A 22,349-nucleotide genomic window follows, 5' to 3' on the forward strand; every position below is an offset into this window, starting at 1 on the left:
TATATGGACGGTGGATATTTGAGGTAATAGCAGATAATGCAAGGGGAGGATCAGGGAGTGAGAGCAGAAGTATAAGCTGGAGCTAGGACTACAAAGATAGGAAGATTAATTCTGATTAATGTTTTAAACCATTAGGTAAAATACAATAAAATGTGTTGAAGGTACAAAGTTGGTTATTGGGGTAGCAATTTGCCATTTAAGTTAAAGAGTTATTTATATGATCAAATTTGATGTTAGAGTTTATAGTAAACCATGTCAAGGTGAAGGAAATTCTGGTGGAATCTTGGTTTAAATTTCACTGGGATTTGGACATTTAGCAGATATCCATTATTCTTTGTTGATCTCTCCAGAGTTGATGGGGCACAGAAGCCAATTCCTTAGTTTCTATAAACTTCCCACTAGCTGGTTCTTGTTTGTCAGCTCAGAGACCTGCATCTGTCTGCTTAGAGGTTTCAGTGTTGTGATTTAGTTGTTTTATTTGTGCAGGAGTTCAGGATGCAGGCTCTAGAGTGTCCCCATGATTGAGGTGGGTCAACATATACCTCCTCCCCCATACACTATCCTTTTTTTGATAGTGCAGTTCCTGATAGCTGTCTGTGAGCAGAGAAACTCTGACTGTGAGTTTTCTGTGGATATTCTGTGATGCCTTATTCTCTGGGGTACTGTATAAAGAGATTCAGGTGATTGACCTGGGTTCTAGTTTCTGCTGCCCGTAGGTTGTGAATGAGGAACATGGATTCCCTCTGTTGACTATGTCTGATGTAAGATCCTGCCAGTATCCAAACAATGCCCTTCCACTCACCAGTTGTGATCATGAATGAGGCTGGATGCCAGTGAAGGTTGGGAACAGCCACTTTCTGTTGCCTTGGCTCTAAAAATTTTCTAGCTTAACTAATCTCCCTGGGGAGTTGTTTGCAGCTGCCTTCCACTTAAGTTTTCTGGGGATCTTATGCTTTCAGCCATCTGTTCCTGGGTGCCACCATCTGGGAACGGGACCTCTATATTCCTGGATATTCAGGCAGCTTCCCTCTAGGATAGGCCAGAGATCCTGGGGACGGTCCCTACGCTTGCCATGGTACCTCTCCCCAATGCCAGTGGTCAGTACTGGTGTGGAACTGGTGAATCCAATTTTCTCTACTTGGGACTAAAAGCTTCTTTGTTGCTCTGTCCCTCAGTTGAGTGAAAGTTGTTCAGAGCTTTCTGCCCTTGCTTCTGTACCAGTCCTCTCCCCTTGTTCTGGTGAGATGGAAGCACAGGGGATTCCAGCAAATTTCTTAGTAGTGGCCCCTCTAGAATTCTTTCTGGCTGGATTCCTAAAAGGTCCCATAGCAGGGAACTTCCCTCTGGTTTAATTTGCAACTATCTGGGCATGGGAAGACGTGTTGATATAATGGATTGAGTAATCAGCAGAGGACCTAATAAAATGGTTTCAAACCCCTGGCTCAGCTTGCTTTTCACAGTTTGGTTGTAAGCTGTTTGCTCTGGCTGAAGAACCCTGTTGTTCCCATCATGCTTTAAATTTTTGTCTGCCTTTCCACATGATTTTAAGTGGGTGAGCTTAAGAGTTTTGCCATTCCCTCTATCTCTGCTGCCCCTCCCCAGGGAGGTCTGCACCTATTCTCTACTCTGGTAACCTATCTTCAAGTCCCTCCAGGTCTCAGACTTTGTAATATTGAGTCTTAGAGCGTTTATGTTGTCACCGAACTTTCAATTTTGCTTTTCCTTCACCGAATTCTTTCTGTGTTGTGAGGAAATCAGAACTCATTGTCTAACTCCTTTCTGCCATCTTTCAGTTCTGCATTAAAATCTGGAGTCTGCTTGCTAGATAAATTATCTTGGACAAGTTTCTTAATCTTTCCAAGTCTCAGTATTTCTGTTTATCAACTGTAAAAATGAATAGAGATGGTTTCATCTTTTTCCTAAATGTTGATAGTCATTACAACAACATTATTTATGTCACGTATTGTTTGAGGATTAAATAAAGTGACTGGTATAAATTGTCTATAAGTACAGAACATTGAATAAATATCACTGCATATTTTCCAAATAGTTTTATTATATATGCCCAAGTTGGATCTCATATTTTAGTTTATATTTTTCTAAACATAACAAAAGCCAATCTAAAAAATACACCTGCTCAGCCACAGAGGAAATTTTCTACTAATTATGATTTAATCATTTTATGTAGTAATATAATTATTATATTATAATGGTAATTAAATTATATTAGTATTATTTTATAATTATGCAGTCATTAAAAATCACATATCCATAGGCTATTTAACAACACAGACAAGAAGTTAAATTTTAAAAGAGGAGTACAAAGCTCTTTAATCTGTGATATTGATGATTTTATAATCTAGAAAGAAAAACACATTTACAGTGATTCCATCCAAGTGATAATCTTGTGTTTTTTTATTTTTAATGTAATTTTTATTTTCAAGTTATCTACTTAATTAGTTAAATCTGCATTACTTCCAAAATAAAAAATACCTTACTATTTTAGAAGAAAACAAGTTGCTGATAACAGAGATTGAAAATGAATTAGAAACCAAACCTCTGTTACTTTTTCCAGACTGCTTTGATATACTTACACATAACTTTTACTCTTCAATCACAGACAATTAATGCTCACATAAACTCCTCCTTACAATAAAACCCAGAATAATTTTATTTAATAAAATAATGCAAACACGTGACAAAAAAAAACTATCCTGAGTGACATGATTAGCAGCTGTGTAAACTTACTCTTTCTGATCTACTCTTTCGGTAATCCATTACAAGTCCTGCTCACACCTGTTCACATTAGAACCACAGGTTCACTGCTAACCCTCCCCTAAGAGCTGGTGGCCAGGAGCTCTTCATTTATTTTTCTCTACCATAGGCAACAAAAGGAGAAAGTTGCATTCTATAGAAATTCCAGGTGTGTATGAAGGAGAGGTAAACTCATCCACTCAACTATAAGATTAAGAGGGAATTTTAAAAAGTAGTAATTTTTAAGAGAAATGAATTGACGATACATTGATTAAAGATGAATTTTGTTGTTTTTGTTGAAACATACCTGCATCATTATGTGAATATCATATCTGACTTTGTTATGATAGATAAAATGGAGAAATTATTTGAGATTCTTTCTTCTATATATCCATCAACCAGCATTTAATCAGGAATTAGCCATACAGCAAACACAGTGTAAGTATTGTTAATTCTAATCAGACACTTGAATTTGCAGCATCTCTCTAATTCTTTAGTTTCTCTTATTTCATAATAAAGCCTTATATGTGTCAATATTTACTTGTTTTGTATATGTTTCATAAAGAATCTGTAGCATATTACTCTAATACTTATAGCATATTTTTCTAAAATCATGGAATTGTAGTGACAAAGTCTTTCCCAGGGAGGTCTCCCTCATTTCCTTTACTAATAGTGATGATTATCATTGACAAATTGAAAATAAGTTTCCCTAATTAAATGAGTTTGGGAAATAATGGGCTTAAAATTTGTTGAACTGTTTTTGTCTATTTGTTTTTGTGCAAAATTTTAATTATTAACATCCATCCTGAATGTCTAAAAGGAAATATAGTAGGGAAATTTTCTCATATATATTTAACCCCTTAAGTATAAATCTTTCATTTAAAAAAAAATTTGATGATATAATAAGATGAGTCCATTTGAGTTCTGATGAATATAAAGAACTGTGTAAAAAGTTCCTAAATCAAATTTAAAAATGTATCTTTCTGGGCTGGGGATGTGACTCAAGCAGTAGCGTGCTCCCCTGGCATGCATGCGGCGCTGGGTTTGATACTCAGCACCACATACAAATAAAGATGTTGTGTCCGCCGAAAACAAAAAATAAATATTAAAAAATTCTCTCTCTCTCATAAAAAAAAATGTATCTTTCCTTCCCTTCAAAATCTTTCTTACTCCCCTTTGAGTACAAATACTACAGTTGTAATTTTTGTTACAGGGATTACTTTTACTTTCATAGAATTAAATATAATTTAATAATATGTTGAGTACTCTGGTATCTGTCTTTAGTCATGCAGCACAGTTTTGATATTCATCCATATTTAGCTTTCTTAGCAGTTCCTTCCTTTTTATTACTGAGTCCTTACATAGACTGCAATTTTCTTCTCTATTTGTTGAGGACCACAGACAAGTCAAGATGGCACCTGGCACTTTGCCAAGAGGAGTGGTTTGAGAAGTAATGCCAGGGAGCCATTAAGATGATGGAGATTCCTTAATGACTGACTGCTGTATCCAATGATGTTAATAAAGTTAAGCTGTGTATAATTATTAAGATGATGAGGATTCCTTAATGACTGATTGCTGTAACTGGATGATGCTAAATTGAGTCAAGCTGTGTATTCAGTAATGTATATACACCTCTACTGTCCTACAATAAAGCAGCTCCTGCTCCTGCTGTATCAATCTTCACAAGTTGCTTGTCACCCCCTGGTTACTTTGCCAGCCAGACTGCAGCATCTATTCACCTGCTGATTGATATTTAGGTTGTTTCCATGTATTGGTTTTTATGAATAAAATTGCCATGAATATTTGGGTACAATTTATGTAAAACATATTTTATTTTCTCTTGAGAGAAACCTGTGTCATCCTGGATCCTATGGTAAGTTTATGCTTAATTTGGTAAGAAAAAAACTGCCAAATTTTTTTCCAAAGTGGTTGTGAATTATTACATGCCCACCAGCAATGTTTGAAGTTCCACTGAATCAAGTGTTATTTCTAGTCATTGACGTGTTTTATGGCATATTAATTTGCAACTATCTAATAAATAATTATTCGAAACATCTTTTCACGTATTTACTGGCCATTTGTATATCTTTATCACTATTAAACTGAGATCAGGTGAGATATTTTAGTATTGTGTTTACTTATATGTTAATGTTTATTACATAGTCTGAGTTTTTTTCTTTTATTTGTATATAAATAATACAGTTTTCTTTTCCATTTTGTGGCTTGCCTTTATCCTTTTAATTGTTTCTTTAAAGAGCAAAGCTTTTAAGTTTGGACGAATTCCATATTTTACTTTGAGGATTTATTATTTGTCATTTCTTAGGTCACAAAACCTTTTTATTGTGTTTTCTTTTAAGATATTTATGGTTTTTGCCTTTGAATTTAGGTCTATGATTAATTAATTTCAAGTTAATTTTTCATGCTGTGAGGTTAATAGTGTATTTTTTCAGAAGAATATTCAGTTGTTTCAACATTACTTATGAAAAACTCTGTGTCTTTGCCATTCAATGGCCTCCCAACTTTGTCAATAACCTATTGATCATACAAACAAGAGTCTATTTCTGGAGTCTATTCTATTCCATTGATCTGTCTTCTTACATCAATAGCATACTGTTTGGATTACTCTACTACTGCAGTAAGTTTTGAAATCAGGTGCGTGCAACTCCTCCAGCATTGCTTCCTTAGGATTTTCAAAGTACGTAATCAGAACAGATGTGCACAGATGCTTGCTTTCCAATCAGCCTATCGTGATTCCTGGCTTTGCTTATTTCTCTTTTCTCAGATATGCAATACAATACTCAACAGAAGCATGGAAGCAGGGACTGGAAACATCCTTGCTTTGATTCTGACCTTAGGTAAAAAACATTCAGTCACTTGCCATGAAGTATAATGTTAGCTGCTATTTTTTTTCCATGTTCAGTATTAAGATGAGGAGCTTCCCTTTCAATATCTAAATTGCTGAGAGAATTTATTTTTAATTCACGATGGGGTTAAATTTATTAAATACTCTTTTGCAATTTAATGAGATAATTATATTTATACTTTATTACCTTAACATGTTGAATAATATTATTTCTCCTTTTAATGTTAAGTAAACCATAAATTCAAGGATAATCTTTACTTGGTTAAGTTGGATTGTTTTTTTAAATATTTTGCTAGATTCAATTTGCTAGTATTCTTAATGGATTCTTGCATCTGTGTTTAGGAAGGATATTGCTCTTGGTAATCTTCTTTTCAAGTATGTTTATTTAGTTCTAGCAACAAGTTATTACTGGAATCATAAATCAAATAGGAAGTGATTATTTTTCATGTTTTGATAGTTTGTATGTCTGTGATACAATTCCTTCATTAAATAGTTGAGAAAATTGACCAGTAATATCAACCAGTCCAAGGATTTATAGGATGACATCTATTATTTTGTTTGTGATTGTTTTTTTAACTTTTTTTCTTATAAACCATGTAGCACAATGGTAAAGATCTTCAATTCAAGCTGCACAACTGGATGAATTTTGAAAATATTATATATAATATTAAAACTGCAGCCACAATCAAAATTATAAAGATTTCCATTGCCCCCACAGATTTCTCCCACTCCTTCCCAAGTCACACTTTCCTTTACCCTGGTCTCCAGAAATTACTAACCTGATTTCTGTCCCCATTAGTTAACTTACATGTATTTTAATTTACATGGTTACTATATTATTTGTAATTTCCACCTTTAATTCATCATGGTCTATATTTAAATAACACACCATTTACATGTAATATCATACTTTATAACATTATATTCCATTTTAATAACCAGTTATTTACTTATTTGCTATAGAAGAACAGATCCTATAGAAATTAAACCTTCATGGGAGGTAGTGTATGTACTCAAACTTTTTATTACCACTTGCTTGCAAATATCAATTAATTTTATATTACTAATTATCATTTATGTTAGTTTTATAGTTTGTTCTGTTATTTCAGAAACTGGTATTTTACAGTCTTCAACTCAAGTTTGAGTTTATAAGCTCTAGTTTCAAAAACAATTGTATTAATAGATTTCTAGCCTTCTATAAGCTTTCTAACTAAAGATCCATTATAGGTTACATTTAAAATGATAGAGAGTTGATTTCCCAAGTATTGAAAAACTTAGTATTCTGTAACCATTGTATTTATTCTGTTATAGGAAATCATATATTCTAATAGCATTGGGAATTTGGGGTTATAACTTTGACAGGGGGTATCCCTTACATATGTTCTGTTAAGGTTAATGATTCCTAAACTGACTAAAGAAAAAGAAGATTATTTTAATTCTGTTAACCTGCTACTGGATTCAACTTATTAAAGAACAAACAGCAGTTTCTTAAATTTAGGAAATACATCTTGTCTATTCAATATCATGTGCTTCAAACTGAAAACAGAGTTTTGGTTTAAAACCATGTAAAATTAAACAGTGAATGATGATAACATCAAGAGTTCTCAATAGGCCTAATAGTGACTGCTAACTTCCCTTAACAGTTACTGTGTTGGATACATAGGCCTATTAAGAACTCCTGATGTTATCATCAGTCTCAAAACACATTTTGCTGCACTCTATTCAGTGGGTTCTCAGCTAAATATTTAAAGCTACAGTGCAAAAAAGAAATATGGAAGAAGAATCTTTGAATCTAAAAGAACCACAATCAGAACCTTTAATTTCTCTATCTACAGTCTAGCCAATCCTAGAAAGAGTGTTAGTACCCTAGTTGATAGTAACACTTTCACTTCTATGCCTTAACTAAATGAATTAACTCAATTTTATAAAACATTTGGAAAACAAACTGGGCATGTGGCTTAGTGGTTAAAGCACCTGCATAGTGTGTATGAGGCCCTGAGTTCAATCCTCATCACAGCATACAAAACATAACAATAAAATAAAATATTTGAAAGATACATAAAATAGGAACAGTATAAAAAATATATAAGGGATTTTTATTTTAAAAAGTCAAAGACAGAAATTGAACAAAAGATAAAAACAAAAATTTCATGAATGAAAATTATAAGTAGCATAAATTGAACATGGTAGTTACTAAAATAAATGCAAGTTAAAATAGGAAGTAATATCACTTTTCCCTCAATAGATCAACAAATTTTTGAGATGATATCATACATAATCAAAAATATTGGAAAATGTTTAGCTCAGTCATTGTGGCTGAGAAAAGCACTTGTTATGGCCTCTTTCAAAAGCAATTTGACATTATAAAGCTAAGTAAAAAATTGTATTTTGTGTACACTGGATGCTTTATCAGAAGAGAAATGTCAAGTGCATGAAAAACTAAGTAAGCTTCTAAATGAGACTGACCAACATCTTGTTTAGTTAGAAGAGGAAAGTTTTGCCAAAAATAAACAAATATAAATAAGGTAGGCTTTCATTTACTTAATGATTTCTAGAGACAAACTGTACCAAACAATTGCACTTCTGGCCCAACATGGAGGACTGTGCTCTTGTGTTGTGTCCCCCAACTCCATCTCTTTCTTCCAGTTTAACCTTTTTGTAGGGCTTAACACCTCTGAACTGCAATCTCTTCATTTGGTTAAAACCGGAATAATCATATTAACTCACAACTATTGTAAAGATTAAGCAGGATACAAAATGCATAACAGAGATTGACACATAATAAGTAACAAATACATGTTAATTAGAATTTTGTTATTACTATCACACAGAGATTCTTCATTCTGTGCATATATATGTATAAAAATGCCTCTTGAATTATTACTTATTATTTTCAAAATATTAAAAAAATCAAGACACCATCAATTGGTCAATAGTTAACTAAATCATCACACATCTTATAAAATATTTTGTAAAATACAACACTAGGTTTTTGAAAAATGAGTTGATCTTTAGGAATTGACTTGTGAAAACATCTCAAAAAACAGACCTTAATTGAAAACAGAAAAATCACAAAACAAATGTGAAGAGGAAGAAATGAAAAAAAAAAATATATGTAATGCATCAGGAAACTTCAGGAAGGATATACATCACATTGTAAAGACTGGTTAGCTGTGGAAAAAGAAGGAGTAGTTTAATGTCATGCTCTGCAGACTTCTGTCCAGTGATAATCTATTATCACATGTGTATTATGTCATGTGTATAATTAAGAAACAAAATTATCCGCATAAAATCCTAGGCACTCCTGCCGCTCTCTGCTCTTGGCTTTCTGGTACCCAGAATGCTTTGTTTGGGTCATGAAACTCATCTCCTATTATGTTGTTCATTTTTGTTTGATAGTTTTTCTTAGACCTAATTTCCCATCTCTAACATCTTTCCCCAAGCAATCTCCAAATATAGTCAAGAAGTTCATGAAATAAGCAAGAAGTTCATGAAATAACTTATCCTCAGATGACCAACTAATTCTTGTTTGCCCTGGTCTTATCTGGAGTTAGTGCTGAAAGTTTGGTCATCCTATGACAGATTCTCCCCTCACTACCTATGTCTCCAATTGTTTCATGTCAAGGACAACAATAATGATATATTTGTAGAAAGATATCCGTATGTATTAAATCTCTTTCGAGATAATCTCTATTTCTTCTCTATTTTAAAATATATATCCTGACATACTCTGTATCAACTTGTATTGTAGGAAAACTTGCATGTCTTATTTTCCTCTAGATTTCTTAAGTGAATCAATTGGGCACCTTCAAAACATGTTTATAAAATGCCTGTTGTGTTGTGTGCCTATGTGCAGGGGTTAGGCTAGAATAACCTCACGGACCTATGATAATAATAGAAAAAGAAAAATGATCTACCAAGTAAAAAAAAATATATTTTGTGAATGACTTGTAGCAAATATCTTCTTCTACACAATTTCCTCACTTATAAAATGTTTGACATGAATTTGGCCCCAGAAAGACAAAATCCTACAATTGTGTTCCCTGGCTGATTCTTCAAATGGTAAAATGTAGGTGGAAATGTGATAACACGAGTATAAGTTTTCAATGAATAATGTTTGGCAACCTGTTAAGTTAGAAGGAAAATTTTGTTGCTATTTTTTTAGAAGCACTTTTGATTTATGTATAGAAATGTCACAATAAATCCCATTAATTTGTACAATCACTATGTACTAAATAAAATCAAAATTAAATTAAAATTAGAAATTCAATTACATTTACTCTTTTAGCAAATTCTCAATATGAATTTACTATTTTTCAGAAACGTGCCAGATACCAAAAATGGATCAATCAATATGATTGAAATGGTTCCTGACCTGAAGACTACCTGAGGTTTGGTGAGCAAGATAGCAATTGGCAAGCAATTATAATACAGTGTGGAAAGTGTGCTGATAAAACAAAGTACAGAACATAGCTTTGGAATCATAGGAGGAATACTTATTCAGACCCACCAGACCAATCTTCTAAGGCATAACAGAATATTTGGGATAAAAAGGATTTTGGTAATGGTATAGCATAAATCTATATATCTATAGCATAGATATTCAGAAAAACAGAATACATAGGGACAAATATACATACATAGACATACAGATATACAAAGTTACCATGAGAAATTGGCTCATACAATTACACAGATTGAGAAGTCCATAATTTGCAAGCTGGAGATCCGGTACAGCTCATCAACTCTAGTCCTACCACAAGTTCAAAGGCAGAAGACTAACATCCTCTCTTGAAAATAGTCAGGCATAAAGAAAGAATTCTTTATTATTATTCAGCTTTTTATTGTACACTGGTCTTCAATGAGTTGATTGGGGCACACCTACACTGGAGAAGACAACATGTTTTATTCATGTTACTGATTTAAAGGTAAATTTAATCCAGAAATGTCCTAATAAACAAAGTGAGAAATCATGTTTAACAAAATGTCTAGGCAGCTCATGGCCACATCAAGTTGGTATATGAAGTCAATCTGCACAGTGATCACATGGCTCAGAGACCTTACTTTACTCATTAGGCCCACCTGGCCAAGGATACAGAAATTGAGTAACAGAATTTCTGCTCCCAGTCTAATACCATATGGTTTTTGAAACCACAGGACATTTTTGTCTTTTGTATTATGGACCCTGTGGGCACAGAGGTCCTGAACTGTGACACAGCCAACACTTCTTAAGTGGTCACCAGAACTTGCCTCTCCTGGAGCAAAGGTGATGTGTTTCAATCTTTATGAAATCATGAGTTCTAATCCCTCAAGGAACTATTTTCCAAATTAATCTTAGCATCTAATGAAATTGCTATAAATCAAAGAGAAAGCATATCACATGTCCCTGGGAGTTTACTAAAAAGAGAAATGCCTGAGGCCTACACCTAGTAGTTTTGCATAAGTATGATAGACCTCTCAATTATCTTTCAGAACATGCTATATGGAGGGTCACTGCCTTCCACTGCATACAGATTTGACTACAATAGTAAACATGTGAGATGCATAGTCTACAAAGAGAATCATTGGATCCATAAAACTTCAACAATTTAACATTTCTACTCAAATTCTTACTAAGTTTTCTCCTCCGTTAGCATGAATTATATTCTTTCTTTATGTATCCATCACAGGTAATTATAGAAACTTTCCTAAAAGCCAGCTTCACAGTCATGACCTTTTCTCTATGTCATGAGCAGAGCTGTTTCTCTACTGAGATTCTAGACATTTCAGAAAACCTGATATGATTAGCCTAACAGAAATCGGTTTATGTGGAAACTGAGAAGAGAAGTAATTAGCAGAGCTTTGGTAGCAAAAGTGTTCAGGACCACATGAAAATGACTTCTAGAGACTTAGAGAAGAAATAAAGAAGAGATTTTTGCAAGAACTGGGGCAGCAAAGTCATGGAGGTGCTGTGTTTAAATCAACATATAATTTAAGTAGGTTCAGGAAGGTTGAATGATGTCCCCCAAAACCTATGCACTAAGTAAAATATGGTACCTTCAATGTTAAAATGGATTTTTCGGTTATGATCCAGGATTATCCAGATGGCCCAATCTAATCATGAGTTGTTAAAATCAGAGTATGTGGGCTGGGGTTGTAGCTCAGTGATAGAGCACCTGCCTAGTGTGTGTGAGGCACTGGATTCTATTCTCAGCACCACATATAAAAATAAATAAATAAAAGATAAAGGTCCATCATCAACTAAAAAAAAGAAAAATCAGAAGATGTTTTAGATGTTTTGCTACTACAATCAGTCAGAGAAAGATGCTATGGCAGGAGAAGAATCAGAAAAAAAAAATGTTACTGAATTTAAAAATACAGGAAGAACCCTTGAAACAAGGAAAGTGCAAAAAAGCCAGGAAATAGGTTCTAGCCTAGAGCCTTCAGACAGACAGGATTACAACTACCAACACCCTGATGTTAGTCCATCCAGCATAATTCATTTCAGACTTCTATCTTCCAGAAGTATAACATAATAAATTATATTACTCGATGCAGTTAAATTGTGGGAGTGTCTTATGGCAGCAGGAGAAAATTAATAGAATGACTTTAACCAAGAAGAAAAGATATAATACTTCACGTTAAAAATTAGCTCCATCCAGAATTAAAATAGAACAAGGATCAGAAGATTTCTCTTCTTCATGAAGAAAAACTCTCTGTGTTGAGTTTCTAAAGTGTTTTTCAAGGCTGCCTTGATTGCTTAGAACTTTACCAGATTCTGACACCTCTGACCATAAAACAACAGGATGTGGCCAAATACCCCCACTCTACAGACAGAACACCAGGAAGAACTCAGTCCAGATGACATCAACTGTCATCATGGAGTTGATGTGATGCCATAGAACTGGACACATGAGGGTAGGAAGTTATATGGGTGGGGAGACACACTGGGGACTCTACTAGTTTCTACTGCCTGATTTTGGCATATATCCTGTTTGACATGCACTCTTTCTGAAGATATGATGAATGCTCTCTTGGATTATATCTCTTAAATTTACCCTAAATGTCATGACACTGTGTCTCAACTTTAATTGTCTCAAGTCAGCTTCAACTTACTTACTGCCAGAGGTGGCATGTACCTGATGCCTTAGAACACGTACAAGGAAACTAGAGAAAGACACATAGATTTTTAAGATAGGCCTTCGAAGTTCATGTGATTTGATTTAAATGGCTAAATCTAGGCACCAAATGGAATAACTGAGAATAATATGACAGGGTAGTTTCACAATTCTGCATTTGTACTACTGATAAGAATTGTACTATAAAGACACCTTGCTAAGGGCCAAGAGCCAAGGAGATGGACTACAGAAATTATTTAATATAATACACATGAAGTGGCTATCTTCATAAGTTTTTTTTTGTTTTGTTTTGTTTTGTTTTGTTTTTACAAAACTGTCATTGCTGTCACATGGAAAGTTGGTGTTTAAACCATCTCCTAACTGATAATGTGAGTTGTCTCTCAGTATATCTAGGTTATTTGCACAAATAAGGTGGTTGATGTAAATACCTCTTCTCCTGTGAGTCTGACATTTTGTTATGTGTTATAAGTGCCTATGTGAACATCATCCAATAAATCTTGGCTGATGGTTTCAATACACTTCCTTTGGCAGAAACATTGCACACATATTACTGTATATTTTTAACTAATGGAGAAAGGAGCATATTTATCACTGGAGGGAGAGGAAAATCAGAACTCTGTGTATTTCTTTCCTGGGTCCACCTTTATCTTTTTTCTTTGTTGATCCTGTTGTGTTTCCTTTTTATTGTGATGAACCTCAGCCATAAGTATAGTTATAGGCTTAGTCACACATGTACTTTAAGCAAATTACTGAACAAATGAGTGATCTTCAGAACTCCACCAAAACCAGAATATATATGGGTGTGCATGCATAACCCAACTGCACTAAACAGTATATAGAAAACTACACATTTGTAAATATACATGTAATCATATGTAGTTCACCAATCATACCATATAATGATTATATATGGTATATACATAATAACATATATGTATACATACGCACACAAAAAAACTAACCTACTATTAAACTACTACCTTAACTAAACTACTACCTTAACTATAACTTCTGTATTAACTATAACTATATATAACCATCTATATGTTAAATGTATGTATGTTATATATAAAGTAATATATAATAATAAATTTATATATAGCCATATGTGTAATATATATAGTTATGTGTATATAATTATATAAACCATTTTGGCTTTGACTGCATATTCTTAGTCCCTTATCCAGAGCTATTCAGCCCCTACTATTCACTATGTCTTAAGTTGCTAGATGACCACTGACTAGCACAATCTAGACACATACAATTTTTTCAATGTTTTATTTTTGATGAAATGAATAATTCAAAAAGTTATTTAAATGTCTAATAAATATCATTTGTTTCTGTGTGGTTTCTGTAAACAATGCTACATAGTTTGGGAAGATGAAAAAACTTAATACAATAATCAAAGAGATCTGATAAAGAACTATATGCACATGTGTAAATATAGTGGATCTACACCACACATCGTTTAAATTCTATACAACAATCTCAGAGAGAAAAGAGAGGTTTGAACAGTATAGGTAAATTCACCCTTCTTTGTAAGCATTTGCCTTGTAGTGCATGGCAGATGAAGACGTGAATCAACTCTCCCCAGCTACTCTGCCTCCAAGAATATGTTACAATGTGATCATGTTACCTACTATCATTTGTGATCTTCACATACAGCTTGATCCCTACGCGTATGGCATCTTCTTCAATTGGTACTCAATAAGCCTTTCTTCCAGGGTTAATTTTATCTTTATGTTATTGTCTCCTTAAACACACACTCAAGTGAGAGTGTAAGGAATTAAGAGTATAAAGAATACACATTGAGGAATGTGTATATGTAAAAATTAATCTCTCACAAGGTCCCTGAATTCTCAAAACTTTCTGTTGAGTTGCAAGATAGTGGTATATAAAATATTTTAAATACAACAAAACAATCATGTGTTCTCTAATGGGAAAGTAGTCAGGGTGCTATATTGAAGTTCAATAGGAAGAGTTGATTTTTCTGTACTGATCAGCAAAAGCCCTTATACAGGAAACCAGCATATAAACTTGGGTGTTTTTTGTTTTGGTTTGGTTTGGGTTTTGTCTCATGTATAATATACAACTGTCTTAGTTTTTCATTGCTGTAAGAAAATACCTGACACTGACAATACGGAGGAGGAAAGATTCATTAATCTCATGGTTTCAAAGGTTCCAGTCCATGGTCTGCTCACTTTAAGGCAGAAAGTCATGGTGGAGGAAAGCTTCTTAGTTCATGGCAGACAGAAAACAGAGAGGAAGGGGCCCAGGACAGATGCAATCCTAAGGCAATGCTCTCAGTGACTACTTCCTCCAACCATGTCCCAGCTACCTATGGTCTCACCACCACCTGGTGAATCCATTCAAATGAAGCAATTCACTGGTAAAATCAGATTCCTCATGATCTGATCATTGCTTAAAAGTCCCACCTCTGAACCTTGTTGCACTGGGGACCATACTTCTAACACATGAATTTTTAGGGACATTTTAGTCCAAAACTAAACAACCACTGCTTACATATAATGAATTTATTTGTTGACCTATAATTTACTTAAAATATTTATGACACTATCTTGTGTTTTCTTGAAGATAACAAATTTAAAAATGTGGCTGTATGACCAATGTGATCCTGCAATCTGTACACGTGGAAAAATAAGAATTCATACCCCATTTGAATCAAATGTATGATATGTCAAGATCATTGTATTATCTTGAGCAACCAATAAAAAAAACCCACCTTTAGGTAGATATTATTATGATTGCTTTTGTTTTGTTTATCCTCTATGGTACCTTATTGCCATAGAATGTGAAGGGTGACTAGGCTCTATAAGGCTGACCTCTGATCTATCAATTAAAAAGTGAGATTATGCTCAGGTGGAGGCAGAGTAGCTTTTGCTATCTCCCTGGTTGTGCCCAGAAATTTATAAATTCTGGAATAATACTTACTTTCCCAAAGAACTACAAATACCTCTAAAACTGTATTCTTAGTTCATTCTAAAAAAAACTTATATTATTAGCAATTTTCCCCTTTAGTGTAAAATTTTGATCCCTTTACTTATCTGATGCAAATAACTCTTGAATGCCATAATCTTTTTTGCGTTTCAAAGTGAGGCAAGAATCTGAAAGGGATGAGTATGTGTGTTTTGAAATTGATGACACAAACAAAGATTGAAAATTTTGAGTACTTGAATGCAGATATGATAGGACTTTAATAAAGAGGGAAGAAGGAGGAAAGAGTGAATTTCGGTTCTCTAAAAAAAATTTCTCTTGCTGTACATTTACCAAGGCTTTCCTAGCTTGAAAACAAGTATAGTTGACTAGATCTCTTAATGGATGTGAGTTTAAAAAAAAAAAGATAGACTGCAATAAAATAGTAAGTGTCAAGAATATGATAGATTCATGAAAAACCCTGAATCCAAATGATCCCAAATTCTATTTATCTGAAATGATTCACTGTCAGGATTACCAGACTGTAACAGGTGGCTACTTTTAAGTACAGATGCTAAATGTCATACCTGCAGATGGTTCATCAGTAGAACATGTAAAAAACATCTTAATTATATATTATGAAGCCTTTTCATAAAAAATTAAAAGATAGGCATTCATTATGCTTGTTTGAGTTATATCACTGAGTACAGATGCTGTTATGAGTTAGCTGGTGCTTTAATCAAAACAAGTATCAGTGGATCAATTTAATGATATGAAAGTTCTGACTTCAGGTTGGAAAGTTTCTGGCAATGCAAATTTCTTGCAGTTTCCTGATTTATGCATCAAAGCAGAGGGCTCTCCTCCACCAGAATCACACATCAATATATGCCAGCATAAAGCAAGAGACTCTGCTAGTTATCCTTAAACAGAAGCATCCCTGCTTAACTTGCAATGCTCCTGGAGACATATAACACCTGATACTTAAAGCTGGAACATTTAATTCCTTACATGGACTTTGGAGTCATCAAGACTGACTTACAAAAGAGCAGAACTAATTCATGCACACATACACTTTGTTGTCAAACTATTTGTGTTTTACCATGATTGGTCAATTTATACATAGACATGGCTGCAAGGACTTTGCCGTTGCTGAATAGCAAATCCACTCTCAAAGATGGAGATTTAATTCAGCTTAGCTTACTTAAAAAGTGTCTCAGACTCTGAATGTGATTCCCTTAAAGGCAGGTCTCCAAATGTTTTCAGTCCCAGAAAATCCTTCAGGATTATGTATGGCCTCAGGTGATATCAGTGGCATATTTGTTCATTTACATTCTCATTGCTTGATATATTCACATCCCACTTTGTCTTTATGACAAATGCATACTCAAAGTCTACCTAGTAGAGTGTTAAATTCTATAGATTTGTTAAAATGAAAGAGAAACAATTGTTGGTGGGGGCAGGGATGAGTATGTGTGTTATATGCTTGGACTTATTTTTCAAAAATAAAAAGTGCAATTTAAATGCAAAGCATATTATGATGGGTTTTGACATGATATCAAATCTAAGGGAACTTCTTTGTAACTCTGAACAAGTTGATTTCCAAGCAGATTCAACCCTGCCAGTAATTGCATACAAATATCCAGGAATTTCTATGAGACAGGGTTCCCCCCCATCCTCCTCTTTTTAATTACAATAAGAAAAAAAAAAGCAGGCTGGAGTCAAAGCTCAGTGGTGGAGCACTTTTCTAGCACGTGTGAGACACTGGGCTCAATCCGTGGCAACAGATAAAAATAAATAAATAAAAATAAAGATATTGTGTGCTTCTACAACTAAAAAATTATTTTAAGAAAGCCCTTGTTTTTCAATTATGATTATAAAATTATATAATTAAATTACATTAAAAATAAAACAGTGCAGGAGCTAAAAATGGAAAGTAAAAGTTCTCCAAACTTTTCATTCCCACCTCTCAGCAGTACCACTATAAACTGCTTCTTATACATCCCAGATGTAATGTTCTTTGCAAAAGCAAGTACATGTATTTACATATGTACACACATATATTTATACATCTTTCTTTTACACATGCAGCAGTGTGTCTTACCAGGAGAAATGCCTGCCAGACTGATTTTTTTATTCTTGTTTGACAAGAGACATGCTAGCTATTTCACCATATTGGCATAAACATATAATCACCTATTATCCCAAGCACTAGGTGGATGTAGATTGTACAATCTGATTGTTCAAAAAACTAGGGCATAACAAGGTTTTTACGCTTTGCAAAGCTATCCCATCACCTTAGTAATCATGGAACAAGACTGAATTTCTGTCTAAGAGGTGGCGAACTCTGGAACTGTACCAGTACATCTTTCTAGGGTTTAGTTTATACTAGGGAACTTGTGAATTGAAAAGAAACAAGTTAGACTAGAAAATAAGAACTGCCATTTGGGAAGTCTAGCTTACTGCTGAGGAAGAGAGATTGATTGGTTTCCATGGAACACTCTGAGGCTGCCTGGGGTCCCCTCACAAGCATGTGTGCACAATTATAAACACCACCTGTTGACCTGTGCATGTACAGCCTTGAAGTGTAATCTTAGTGAATGACCTCATACTTGTACTTTATCTGAAGAGTAGATACTCCCCTTTAGAACAAACTAACCCAAGTATACACAGGACTTCAAGTTGAGAGGAAAACAAAGAGTCAAAGCACCACAGAGGGAAAACTTGATCTATATGCTAATTGGATATGGAATGAGAGGGTGCCTGTATTACTAATTAATATAAATAAAATAGCACTTATACTTCTATGCTATCTTTTTTGTGAAGGGAGCTGGAAGCATGTTCACAAATTTGGAAAATGTGATTCATTGCAGTATTTTACGTATGGATTATCTGACTTAAAATATGGACTCCATGAAGAATGTGAAATTCAGCTTGGGGACAACGACCAGCAACTCAAATGAATAGGCAGATATCCTTGGTAGTAGCTGAAGTTTATATAAAATTCTCAGGGACCAGTGAGAACGCCTAAGTGGAATGTCATGTAAATTAGTATGCTGTGGGCAAAAGAAATTAATAGCATTTTAAATATGAGTCTCCGACCAGAATTCATAAGGGTGGATCCTCTGAAGAAAACTGTAACTTTTTACAGGGGCAATTCTATCAAGAGTAAGTGACAGCAGGTGTTTTTCATTTTGACCTGTCATTAATTATCTTTACAAATTACATGCACTTAGGTTGATTTAAAAATTAAAAAGCTCTGCCTGTGTTTGAGTAACAAATTTAATATCATATATACTTTGAGGATTACAACTTTCCTTTCTCACTTCAAATATTTCTGGTGTCTTTTCATATTGACTACACATAAATGTGCAGTCTGTTCTCAATGTCTACATAATATACTCATTTTACAAAAGTATCGTGAATTACTGAATATTCCTCATTAGTTGTCATTAAGGCTTTTCTCAATTCTTTGTGAATAAAAATAATGCTTCAATGACCACATTGATAAATACATAGACGTGTGAGTAAAATTCACATATTAAATTCCCAGCAGACAAATTCTTCCACAGAGATGAGTTGTCTAAAATATGATAGCCATGTCAAATGTTACTCCCAATGGTTTTTATCCACTTATACTCACACCAGTGATGCAGGAGAGGCAGGATTTCTTTGGAAGGATAGCAACATTTGCAAATGTGGTCCAAGTTCTTATAATGTTACTTAAGCTCAAGGCTACTCATCTTAACACATCTCCACTTCACCCTCTAAAGCACTGATCCAAGTTTATTCTTTCCAGATTGGAAAGAGATTAAATGGAAGTTATTATCCTGAGGTCCTACCTCTGAGAGATAAAGTTAACCAGCAGTATTTTTTTCCCCTTTATAAAATCAGCTGATGGTTTTCTTTTGAGTACCCCACTTTCACGGTTCTGCAGGCACAAGTGTCAAGGAGGTGTGTGGTACACCTGCTGATTCACAGCTCTGTTTGACAAAAACCACTTCAAAGCAGCTGAAGGTGCTGGCTCAATTTCACTTGCACCTCACCCCCTTCTCCCTCCCACACACTCAGAGGTTGCTCACACCTCATCTATGACACCTTCAGATAATCCTGACAATTCATTTGCTTATCACACAAGCAAGAGATACTGATATTATCAAAATCATAGAATTTGGAGGGAAATGGATGGCATTAGAGCAGATTATGCTAAGTGAAGCTAGCCAATCCTTAAAAAACAAATGCCAAATGACTGCTTTGATATAAGGGGAGTTTATTTTTTTATTGGTTGTTCACAACATTACAAAGCTCTTGACATATCATATTTCATACATTAGAATCAAGTGGGTTATGAACTCCCATTTTTACCCCAAATACAGACTGCAGAATCACATCGGATACACATCACATTTTTACATACTACCATATTAGTGACTGTTGTATTCTGCTACCTTTCCTAACCTCTACTATCCTCCCTCCCCTCCCCTCCCATCTTCTCTCTCTACCCCATCTACTGTAATTCATTTCCCTCCATGTTTGTTAACCAAGGACAGGGTAGGGACGAAGAGCTTGAGAAGAAGATTAACATTAAACAGGGATGAGAGGTGGGAGGGAAAGGGAGTGAGAAGGGAAATCACATGGAAATGGAAGGTGATCCTCAGGGTTATACAAAATTACATATAAGAGGAAAGGAGGGGTAAGAGAAAAATAATACAAGTGGAAGAAATGATTTACAGTAGAGGGGGTAGAGAGAGAAAAGGGGAGGGGATAGTAGAGAATAGGATAGACAGCAGAATACATCAGTCACTAGAATGGCAATATGTAAATCAGTGGAAGTGTAACTGATGTGATACAGCAATCTGTATACGGGGTAAAAATGGGAGTTCATAACCCACTTGAATCAAAGTGTGAAATATGATATATTAAGAACTATGTAATGTTTTGAACAACCAATAAAAAAAAAAAGAAAAGAAGTACCTTTGGGGGCTGGTATGTAGCTCAGTGGTACAGCGCTTGACTAGCACACATGAGGCACTCAGTTGGATGCTCAGCATCACCTAAAAATAAATAGATAGGCCTGCTCCTTTGCAGCATTGAGTTCTGACCCCTGGACAGAGGTCCTCTCCACTTGCTGGTCCATGGAGGTATCCTCTCCTGCACTCTTCAGGTCCCCCGTGGTCGCCAGATTGTTGCAGGGCTCTCAGAAACCCAACACTCTCTTGGGGTGCAGCCGGTGCCGCCCTCCATCCTCCCTACCAGCAAACTGATTTCCATGGTAGCATCTGGACATTTATTTTCTTACATCAAAGAAAATGTTAAAGAGTATCTGCAAACACATTGGGAAGAGGAGGAGTGCCAACAGGATGCCAATCTTTTGAGAAAACAGCTTGAAAAAGATGCCCACTGGATGGGGCTGTTTCGATTCCTGCAGCATCTGGGAATAGGGTAGATGACCTAAAATGGATAATCCAGGCTGTGATAGATACTGTGTGATGGACCAAAAGACCACAGCATTCAAACAATTGCAGGGACACATGTAGAAGGCAGCATTCACAGCTGAACTTATGAAAGCAGAGCTAGCTAGCTTGCTTGCTTGCTTGCTTGCTTTCTTCCTTTCTTCCTTCCTTTCTTTCTTCCTTTCTTTCTTTCTTTTTTGATTGATTAAAAAAATGACAACAGAATGCATTACAATTTGTATACATGTATACGGCACAATTTTTCATATCTCTGGTTCTATAAAAGTAGGTTGACACCCAATTCGTCATGTCTTCATGAATATGTACTTTGGATGATGATGTTTATCACATTCCACCACCCTTGCTAATCCTCTGCCCCCTTCCTTTCCCTCCCACCCCTCTGCCCTATCTAGAATTCATCAATTCCTCCCATGCTCCAGCTCCCTACCCCACTATGAGTCAGCCTCCTTATATCAGAGAAAATATTCAGCATTTGTTTTGGGGGGATTAGCTAATTTCACTTAGCATTTTCTTCTCCAATGCCATTCGTTTACCTGCAAATGCTATGATTTTATTCTCTTTTATTGCTGAGTAAAATTCCATTGTGTATATATGACACATTTTTTTTTATCCATTCATCCATTGAAGAGCATCTAGGTTGGCTCCACAGTTTAACTATTGTGAATTTTGCTGCTATAAACATTGATGTGGCTGTGTCTCTGTAGTATGCTGTTTGTAATTCTTTGGGGTATAAACTGAGGAGAGGGATAGATGGGTCAAATGGTGGTTCCATTCCCAGTTTTCCAAGGAATCTCCATACTGCTTTCCATATTGGCTGCACCAATTTGCAGTCCCACCAGCAATGTATGAATGTACCTTTTTCCCCACATCCTCCCAAACACTTATTGTTGTCTGTCTTCATAATAGCTGCCATTCTGACTGGAGTGAGATGATATCTTAGAGTAGTTTTGATTTGCATTTCTCTAATTGCTAGAGATGATGAACATTTTTTAATATATTTGTTGATTGATTGCATATCCTCTTCTGAGAAGTGTCTGTTCAGGTCCTTGGCCCATTTGTTGATTGGGTTATTTGTTTTTTCGGTGCTTGGATTTTTGAGTTCTTTATATACCCTAGAGATTAGTGCTCTATCGGATGTGTGAGGGATAAAAATTTGCTCCCAGGATGTAGACTCTCTGTACACATCACAGATTGTTTCTTTTGCTGAGA

The 22,349-nt window shown here is 34.9% G+C and overlaps 1 pseudogene across 1 annotated transcript in view; it reads left to right on the forward strand.

Annotated features, from left to right (window-relative positions):
- The window catches only part of LOC308632756 (enolase-phosphatase E1-like), a 98,911-nt pseudogene that overhangs the window by 74,209 nt on the left and 2,353 nt on the right, over positions 1-22,349 (forward strand). The window contains exon 2 of the transcript in view: positions 20,779-21,199. The product of the transcript in view is annotated as an enolase-phosphatase E1-like (transcript). The remainder of the gene's footprint in view (positions 1-20,778; positions 21,200-22,349) is intronic.

This window comes from Spermophilus citellus, assembly GCF_964194105.1.
Source record: "Spermophilus citellus genome assembly, chromosome: 13".
In the NCBI taxonomy this organism is placed as follows: Eukaryota; Metazoa; Chordata; class Mammalia; order Rodentia; family Sciuridae; genus Spermophilus; species Spermophilus citellus.